The sequence below is a fragment of the Hemicordylus capensis genome, chromosome 1 (genome assembly GCF_027244095.1).
Source record: "Hemicordylus capensis ecotype Gifberg chromosome 1, rHemCap1.1.pri, whole genome shotgun sequence".
NCBI lineage: Eukaryota > Metazoa > Chordata > Lepidosauria > Squamata > Cordylidae > Hemicordylus > Hemicordylus capensis.
Genome location: NC_069657.1, coordinates 113,980,125 through 113,989,770, shown reverse-complemented (window position 1 = coordinate 113,989,770; position 9,646 = coordinate 113,980,125). Strand labels below are relative to the sequence as shown.

Below are 9,646 nucleotides of genomic sequence, written 5' to 3'. Positions count from 1 at the left end.
GATCTGAGAGTTCAGGGGGTAATGTATGAGTGGGGTGCAGCTTCAGGTGTGTCACTGAGTTTGGTTGTTGGTTCCAAACCAAATTTAAGAGCAGTTCATGTAGAGTGTATTACAGTAGTCCAGTCTGAAAATTATGGTTACATGTTTGACTGTGGTCAGATAGATCCCAATGTTGTTGTGGTAGAGGGGGATAGTGCAGCTGACCTATCAGCTGAAGCTGATAAAAGTCACTCAGGGCCATCTCAGTCCAAGAGTGAGGTACAATCCACAAACACACTCAGACTGTGAACTTGATCCTTTAGGGAGAACATGATCCTACCAATGACAGGAAGATCAGTTTCCCCAACTCTTTTAGAATTGTCCGTCAGCATCACATTCATCTTCTCAGGATTTAATTTTTCTGTTATTCAGTATATTATGACAGCAGTTCAAGGAAATATCTGCTGTCCCTTTTCTTAAGAGAGAAAAGTAGAGTTGAATGTTCAACAACATATCAATGACAATGCAGTTAAAATCAGGTGATCTTTCCCAGCATCTGCATAGAGATATTAAACAACGCTGGGGACAAGACTGAATCTTGTGGTGCTCCACAGTATGGAGTTCTTCACACAGCAGACTTTACCATGAGTTTTCTGCAAGTCTTTACTGCAAACTCGAAGTTGTCCCAAAAAACTAACGCAAAAAGTGGATTTTTTTTTTTTTACCCTGGATATAAATCGGGCTACTCTCTAATGTGCTGTGAGAAACCCGTATTGTGTGTGAAGTTCTCCCCGATAGCTCACAGGGACCTTGGGGTAAATTGTCCCAATCTCTGAACACACACCCTCCATTCTGGAGGAGATTTGAGCGAAAGGGCTTTAAAAGCCTGGTGTGAAAAATGCCCATGAGATCCACAGAGCAAAGCAGAGGCTCCCTCGTGCCACAGGGGCGTAGCAAGACCCCCAGGGCCCCAAGGACAATTTTTTTGTAGAGCCCCCCATCACACATGTCCCATGCCACACCCCCTGCATCTGACATAAGACGCAAGGAGCAGGACAACAAACACCTCCCCCCTTCTGCCGCCCCTGCCCTGTGTCACCGCCCTTGCCCCTCTGCCACTACCGCCCTTGCCCCACCGCTGCGTCTTATCTTTGCCCTCGTGATGGCAGCAGCCACCGTGGCTGGGCTTGGCCAGGCCTCTCTGGCCAGAGTGCCTTTCTCTCTCTCATTGGCCAGCCGAACTGCGTGCCTGCACTGTTTGACTATGGACGTGCAACTTTCCTAGTTGAACTGTGCAGGCGTGCAATTCGGCCAGTGAGAGAGAGAGAAAGAGAGAGAGGCATGCTGGCCAGCCAGAGAGGCCGGCCTCAGCCACAGTGCCCGTCGCTGCATGGGGGCAAAGAGAAGAAGCAGCAGGGTAAGGGCGGCGGTGCAGCAGGACATGGGGGTAGTCTGCTTGGGGGCCCCTTGGGGGCCCCCTGACCCTCTGGGCCCAGGGACATTTGTCCCTGCTTGCCCAATGGATGCTACGCCCATGTGCCACCCTTTGCGTTTGCCAGCCAGACAGCTGTGAAGAAACTCACCATAAAATGGTGCTTCCAGTTCCCAGTCTCTCACTACAGGCAGCCCAGCGAGATTTGATCAACTATGGTGTCAAATCTGTTTGAGGGGTCCAGAAGAACTAGCAGGGTGGCACTCTCTCACTTGGCCTCTTGGCTCAGATTGTTGGCAACAGCAGCTAAAGTGGTGTCTGTTTCAATCCAATGTCAAGTTCAGCACTGAAGGGCTTTTCTGCACAGTGCTGCAAAGCATGTCCCAACCACATGTTTTTGGTTTTGCTTTCCTTTGCTGCTGTGCATCTTCCTCCTGCAGGCCTTCACAGTGCAGTAACTGGTCCCCACAAGATGGGACGTAGATGGGAGGATGTGTGCTGCAGTGCTGGAGAGGATGACTGTCCAGCCTTCTAAAAATGGATGAAGAGAGGGATCATGAAACAATAGTATCATAAACCTTTAGTATTGGAAGGTACAGTCGAGGTTTTCTGGTCCAACTCCCTGCTCAGTGCAGGAGACTGCGGCACCATCCCGATGACAAATATCAAGGACATTCCTGTGGTGAGGATGGGAGAGTGTGATGACCCCTCTTCCCCTGTTGTAGAAAGGATCCTGATGAGCCATACCTGAGAGATACAACAGGAGGTTGTACAGCCTCTAAAGATTGGGTTGTGTGTGTGTGTGTGTGTTTTGAAGAAAGTTTTTTTGAAACTTTACTTTATTTTTTTTTAATTTAATGTTTTTGACATTTTGTATTTTACAATGCTTTTCCCAGTTCCCCACCCTCACCCCACCCCCAAGCCCAGCCCTCCCTTTCCCCCACAGCACGGGTTGGGGGGTGAAGAAGGAAGAAAGGAGAGAAAGAAAAAGAAAGAGGGGGAAAGAAGGCAGAAGCAGGGGGAGAGGCGAAGGGATACTCACCATTGCTCTAGTAGGTGTGGGTAGGTCAGTTGGGGTTCCTATTCTAAGAATAGATCAAAGAAGTTGTCCCAGATTTCAGACCATTTATCCGATCTATTTACTTTTAAGAGGGCCCATTTTTCATGTGCCACCAGCTCAAGCAGATCCTGCACCCTCTCCTCACACCTAGTGGGGTTGGGAGATTTCCACTGCCTCAAAATTAACCTCTTGGCTACCAGCAAGCTCCACCATAGCCATTGTTTAGAACTGGATTTTAGTCCCCAGTCAGAAGGGATAAACCCCAACCCTGCATGCAGTTTTAAATGAATGGTACAATTATGGATGAGGAAGCAGCAATTATTAGTCCAATCACAGCAGGGGTGCAGAACTTCAATGCCCCAGTGGGCTGGAACCAACCATGACTGGTCGGGGTGTGAGGGCTGAGGTCAGTTTTCAGGGCATGAAAATTAATTAATGAAAGCAAGGATTAGCTACTTGTGGATCTTTCCCCCCAGTCAAGGGCCCCACAATTTTAACCAAGGATAGTGACCAAAAAATACGCCCTGACCCTGCTCAATCAGGGGGGCACCTGGAGTGCATGGCAGCCCCAAACAAATGAAGAGGCAGCCAAATCCTCTTCTCTCCCTCAATCACTTTCAGGCTGCAGTCCTAGGCATGCTTACTGGGGAGTAAGCCTCACTTGGTACAGCATGGACAGATTTCTGAGTAAACATGCATAGAATGGCATTGTAAGGCAGTTTCTGGAGAGGACAAAGTGACCCTGTGCCTTTCTGGGCTGCGCTCTGCCTATGCCTGCCTCATGTTGCTTCTGTTCTAGCCCACTCTATCCATTGCTGCTTCCACTGCTGCTCAAGCAGCAGCAACTGGCTCACCCTCGGTCCATCGCTGCCACGTGCATCTCATTTGGCCTCAAGCACCCAACTGCATTGAGCTGCTACTGCTCATTAGAGGGACAATTCAACAGCTCCTGCTGTTGCTGCAGGATATTCCTATCCTAGGGTGGGGGGCAGCAAAATAAAGTCCCAACAGGCTGGATCTGCTTCCCAGGTCGTATGGTTGTGCAGGCCTGAATTACAGCCACTATCCTATCTATCTATCTATCTATTTTATTTTTTACATTTTATATCCCGCTCTTCCTCCAAGGAGCCCAGAACGGTGTACCACGTACTTAGGTTTCTCCTCACAACAACCCTGTGAAGTAGGTTAGGCTGAGAGAGAAGTGACTGGCCCAGAGTCACCCAGCAGGTATCATGGCTGAATGGGGATTTGAACTCGGGTCTCCTCGGTCCTAGTCCAGCACTCTAACCACTACACCACACTGGCTCTCATCAATAGATGCTCATGATATTTGCAGAACCACAGTTTATGCAGCAGTTATTACTGTTGCTAGTACTAATGTCTGTTGGGAGGAAAGATTGCATTTCCCCAGATACAGATTTAAAAGTACTGCAGTTAATAAAATAATAATAATATAATTAATAAGTACTTTTTAAAGGGGGTCAGATTTTCCTGCAACAATGTTTCATTAAGGACAATAGCATTGAAAAGCACTAATGGTATTTAGTGCCTGAACATAAAAGAAAAGATTGTGCCTTCTGAGTTGGTGTCAACTCCTGGCAACCACAGAGCCATGTGGTTTTTTTGGTAGAATACAGGAGTGGTTTACCATTGCCTTCCACTCATGCAGTATGAGATGATGCCTTTGTTGTTGTCACTGAAGTGAGCATCCGCCTCCAGCACCTTCCTATATTGCTGCTGCTCGATATAGGTGATAACAAATATATATTTACTAGGCACAGCCTGGGAAGCACAACGGAGGGGATTCAAACTAGCATCTTCTTGCTCCCTAGACAAGCTGCTTCCCTGCTAGTAATCTGAAATTGGTCATTGTGCCCAAGAAGTCTATTAAAGGCAAGTGTTTGGCTCCATCTAGTGTCCACAGTTCCAACTGCATAGGCGTAAAATTCAATATAGCATGTGACTTTAAAGCACTAGGTCCTGATAGTAGTCTTCAGTCATACATTCTTATGCCTTCATCTGCACAGTATATCCCTACTATTTGGGGAATTTTGATATTAACTTTATGGGGGCTGAATCACGAAATGTTGTAGTTTGGAGTTTAGTAGAGGAGTGTCATTCAACAAATCCGGGTCAGGGTTTTGCTACTTATTTTTCAAACCTCCCAGTAGATTATCTTTTTTGTATTTGATGCAAACCCAGGCATATGTTAAATGTTGCTGCCTTAAATAATAAGGAGAACTAGGTAGCTGTAACAGAATCTGACTACAAATGCAGCTGTACATTAGCAATTACCCAAATGCATTGAAAGTTGAAGTGGAAATTATATAACTTTGCAGGTGTCAGTCAGAAATCACTATCCATAGATCATGAGCACTGAAAGCAGTAATAGATTTGAAGGCATGCTCCGGTGCTTATTTTTACACTCCTTGTTTACAGGGGAGAAGCAGGTAAAAAAATCCAAGGCATTTCATCAAAAACTCCCATGGTACTGGAGGAAGTCTGGAGAACAGAGTGATTTAGTAAGCAGAAACTGCAGTACCCCTTGTCTTCCTAGGGAGAGTTCATGAAAGGCGATGCTATCTGGCAGTATCTGGAGGAATGAGGTGTGTCTTGTCCTGGGGACAACTGCAGGTATGTCTGGCAAGTCCTATTAGTAAGTGCCATGCTGAGTAATCTGGCAGTAGCTACTGTTGCGTGTCCCAGCCCAGCCACACGCAAACCCACATGCAAATATAGTGCTGGCCTTACCCAAATGCCAGCAATACTTGTGCACGCAGAGAATCCTTACTGGGTTTCATGGTGGCTTATTTTGGATATACATTTCACGTATGCTTGTTTCTTCTTGACAGGGTTCTAGGCAAGGTGTAAGAAAACAAAGATATTGTTGTGGTAAAGAACTTTGAGGCATGCAGACTCACCAGTAGTATCTGCTGCACTCACATCACCAATGCACGGTGAGAACTTGCTCTTTTATCCTCGATACGGGCAGTAGCAGATTAACGGAGAGACAGAGTAGGCCTTTACCTACGGCGGCAAAATCTGAGGAGTGACAAATTCTGTGTTCCTCAGATTTTGCTGCCTGCCTCTGGGGCTGGTGGCAGTGACCTGGGTGGGGGGTGAGGGGAAAGGCCCCCCTTTCACCTTCTTAAAAAAACACCGCTGCACAGTGGCACAGCTGCTGTGGCTGGCTGCAGGGAGGGGGGCAAGGAGAGTTCCCCCTTTTGCCTTCTTAAAAAATGCCAGTGGCGGGATGGGGCGTGGCTGCTGCTGCTGCGAGGGGAGAGTTCCACTTTAACCTTTTAAATGCCGCTGTGCAGCAGGATGGGGGTACACAAGGGCGGTGAGCTCCTTCCAGCTCCCCTCCTCCCAAGTGACTGCATGGGCCTCTCTGCAGTGCAGCCCATTTTGGGTCTTCCTTGGCACATGCGGAGGAAGAGATATCCGTGCAGTCACTTGGGAGGAGGGGAGCTGGAAGGAGCTCGCCACCCTCGTTTACCCCCATCCTGCTGCACAGCTGCATTTTAAAAGGTAAAAGGGGGAACTCCACCCTCTTCATCCCCCCACCCGCCGCCGTACCCCCATCCCACCACCCAGGTTTTTAGGTGGTTTTTAGAAGGCAAAAGTGGAAGCTTGCATTTTTCTAAGAAGGTGAAAGGGCAGCAAAAGCCTTTTTGACTATGGATGGCAAAAAGCTTAATCCGCCCCTGGATATGGGAGACTCTGCGACAGAGTTGGTCAGCCTGAGGCTCCTCAGTTTATCACAGTTAGAAATGATGGGCATTGTAGTCCAACAACAACAGGAGAGCCTCAGGTTCGTGTCACACACACACACCCCACCGCTGTGTTCTCTCTAACCTTTTTCATCTGTGTGCAGAATAAGTTAAGATACTGTGTGCAGTATCAAGGCAGTGTGTGCATTCAGAGTGGAACCTTCCTCATTTAACCTGAGCAGGATCTAAAATTAACTGAGTGGACATTTGTAAAAAAAAGTGAGCACACGTGCACACCTTAGAGAGAACGCTGCCCCCCCGAACCATATAGTAGGGATGTACAGAACATTTTGATCTCAAAACGTTCCGACTTGAAATGGGCCGTTTCGGGTGTTTGAGCTCGAAACAGAACGCCATTCAAATGAAAGGCTTGTTTTGAGCTTGGAATTGAACTCCCATTTTGAGCTGGAACATTCTGAATGTTCTGAGCATCATTTTAGAGGTGTGTTTTTCCCTTGCTGTCTGGTTTTGGCACTGGTTTCTGATTGGCTTGCGATCTCCTTGCTTCTTGGTTGGCTTGTTATACAAATCAAGTTGATCGGTATGATAGCAAACCAGCCAAGAAGCAAGGAGATTGCAAGCCAATCAGAAGCCAGTTCCAAACCAGTCAGCAAGGGGGAAACATGCTTCAAAAAGGGCAATTGGAACACTCAGAACTTCCGAGCTTGTTCCATTAGAACAACTGATTTGACTGGATGTTCCGATGGAACATTCCAGACATTTGCGTTATGTTCCAAGCTCAGGATGGAAATCCTGTTCCATGCACATCCCTAGTGTATAGCAGTCCTTGTATGGTGCAGATATGGCATGAAAAGGTGCCTTGGGGTCAGAGAAGGAAGAGCTGATGGAGGCACAAAAGGGGTGACTAAATGTGAGATGTGGAGGCAAGGCCTGTGAGAAAGGCTAAGGTTTTAGGCCTTTTAGCTAAGAAAAAAGATGACTTAAGGTGGGGGGGGGCGGGGTGACATGACACAGGTTTATAATATGCATGATGTGGAGAAAGAAGTTATAGAAGTTTTTGTCCCTCTCTCATAATACCAGTTGACCATCCAGTGAAACTGATGGACAGTAGATTTAAGACACACACAGCAAAGTATTTCTCCACACAATGCATAATTAAATTATACAATTTGCTGTCATAGGATGTGGTGAGACATGTTTAAGCACTGTAAGATATTCCCCTCAAGGGATCAGGCTGCTCTGGGAAGAGCATCTGCATGCTTGCATGCAGAAAGTTCCAAATGTTGGAGATGGACTTCCAGTGCATCAACCTTTTTGCACCAACTATCTTAATGACCACTAGGGGCATTGGGAGTAGAGGTAGCTAGTGAGGGTCTCCTTACCTGTCCCTGCTTTGCTTCTACTCGATGACCCCTGCCTTGGTTCCTCAGATACTTCCTGAAGAGAGTCAGTCCTCTTCCTTTCCTCTTAGAGAGCAGATGGAAACATCTTTCTCTCTCCCTACCTATTCATTATGTAGTTGATAGTTAGCATAGATCTTTCTTATCTCAAATGTACTGAACCAATAAATGTATTTAGTTTAGATTATTATTATTATTATTATTATTATTATTATTAATTATTTAATTTATTCGATTAATAATAATACCACAATCTCCATGTGTATTCTTAAAGTAACTGCAACAACTAAACTCTGCAGTACTCTGTAACTGGAGTGGGCAACTTCCTCTTGGTGCTTTGCTAAATAATTACAAACTAACACCAAGTTCCCTCCCTGGCATCTCCAAGATAGGGCTGCAACCTTGGAGAAGCCACTATCAGTCTGTGTAGACAATATTGAGCTAGATGGACCAATGATCTGATTCGGTATAAGGCAGCTTCCTATGTTCCTATGAGTTAAAAGGTACTGGCTTGGAAAATCTAGAAGAAAATCAAAGGCAAGCTGGAAAACATTTGGTTTAAGGGTAATTGTTTGCACTGTTAAGGAGCAGGTGCAAAAGGACTGGTGGCCTTTAAATAAAACCATCTTTATTTTTGTCATTCTGTTTACAGAAATATCTGAAGATATTTCACTGAAGAAATATCTTCATGGTAAAGCAAACCACAGGGCTCTGTGGGCACCAGGAGTCAAAATCAACTTGACGGCACACTTTACCTTTATCTTTAAATGGACAAAAAGTACATGTTCACTATGCACACAATGTTCACATAAATCACATGCTACAAAATATTTATTTGATTTGGCCTTCGCTAAGACTAGAATTTCTTTTCCCGATTGTAATTCAAATTAACTGACTACCGTTGTAGTCAAATCATATATTCTGATGGTAGTTGCTAATCAAAATACTCCAGAAACCTTTGTTTATTTGCAGTCTCAAGAGCCCTACAGTTTGAGACTCAGTTCCTTATTTCTAATGTTGCCTGGGGGCATCACATGTCAATGAACTGTGAAAACAGATCAATACAAAACACCAACACAATGATTTGGGTTTGGCTGAATGCTTGTGCAGCGATCTCCAGTAACGAAGAGAGAAGACTAAAAGTGGGCATGACAATATGCTTCAAATAGCTGAAGGGCAGTCACATAGAAGAGGCCAAAGACAGATTCCCTGCAGCCCCAGAGGGCAGGACTAGATCTCAGAAGTTCAACACCTTAGTTGAACTTTAAGAAGAAACTTCTGAATAACAAGAAGAGTTCGACAATGGAATCCATTGCCTTGGGTGAATGTGTGCCTTCTCTTGCTGGAGGTCTTCAAGCACAGACTGAGAAGCTCTTGACTCCTTATTCAGGCTAGACTAGCTGGCCTACTTCTCTAACTCTATGAAACTGTTATGGGGGGATATACGATATGTGGTAACCCAAATAATATTTGAGGTACAAGTGCATAAAAATGCCAGAGTGGAAACCAGGAAAGAACTTTAGTATTGTTATAAGTAGGCATTTAGCCACGCTGTGGGCAATATCTGGCATAGTCATCCGAGGAAAGTATGGGTGGCAGCAGAAGCACAGAGGCATATGGGAAGGGGGGGAAGTTTGTTTTAGCTCGTTTGACTTTGATTTAAGCAGCCTAACCATGTACAAGCTTGCCAGTCTCTCTTTTTTATTCTTTTGGTTGTCTTCTGAAACTTCTTTTGAAAATAATTTCCTGATGTCTGGCTGTTGGTTGAAATTATTTTTAGAAGCAGCAAGAGCTCTTTCTAACTAAAACTCTTTTTAAATAAATCACGTGGTTATTCTATGGAACTGTCCCTGCCCAACAAGCAACACTTATTCTTTTTGAAATTTAAAACGCCCTTAAATCCATACATTCAGATATTCACATTTTGAAATTCAGATGCCTTTACATCGGTAAAAGTCACATGTGCCAATATCTAAATCTTTATTTAAAATACCATCTACATTAGGATCAAGTTCACAATTAGTTATGACATAACATAGAC

The 9,646-nt window shown here is 45.2% G+C and overlaps 1 long non-coding RNA gene across 1 annotated transcript; it reads left to right on the top strand.

Annotated features, from left to right (window-relative positions):
* Positions 1–4,922: 4,922 nt before the first annotated feature.
* LOC128327455 (uncharacterized) lies at positions 4,923–9,566 on the top strand. The gene is made up of 3 exons (XR_008308624.1): positions 4,923–5,105; positions 5,324–5,428; positions 8,258–9,566. It is a non-coding gene; the product is annotated as an uncharacterized LOC128327455 (long non-coding RNA).
* The last annotated feature ends 80 nt before the right edge of the window (positions 9,567–9,646 follow it).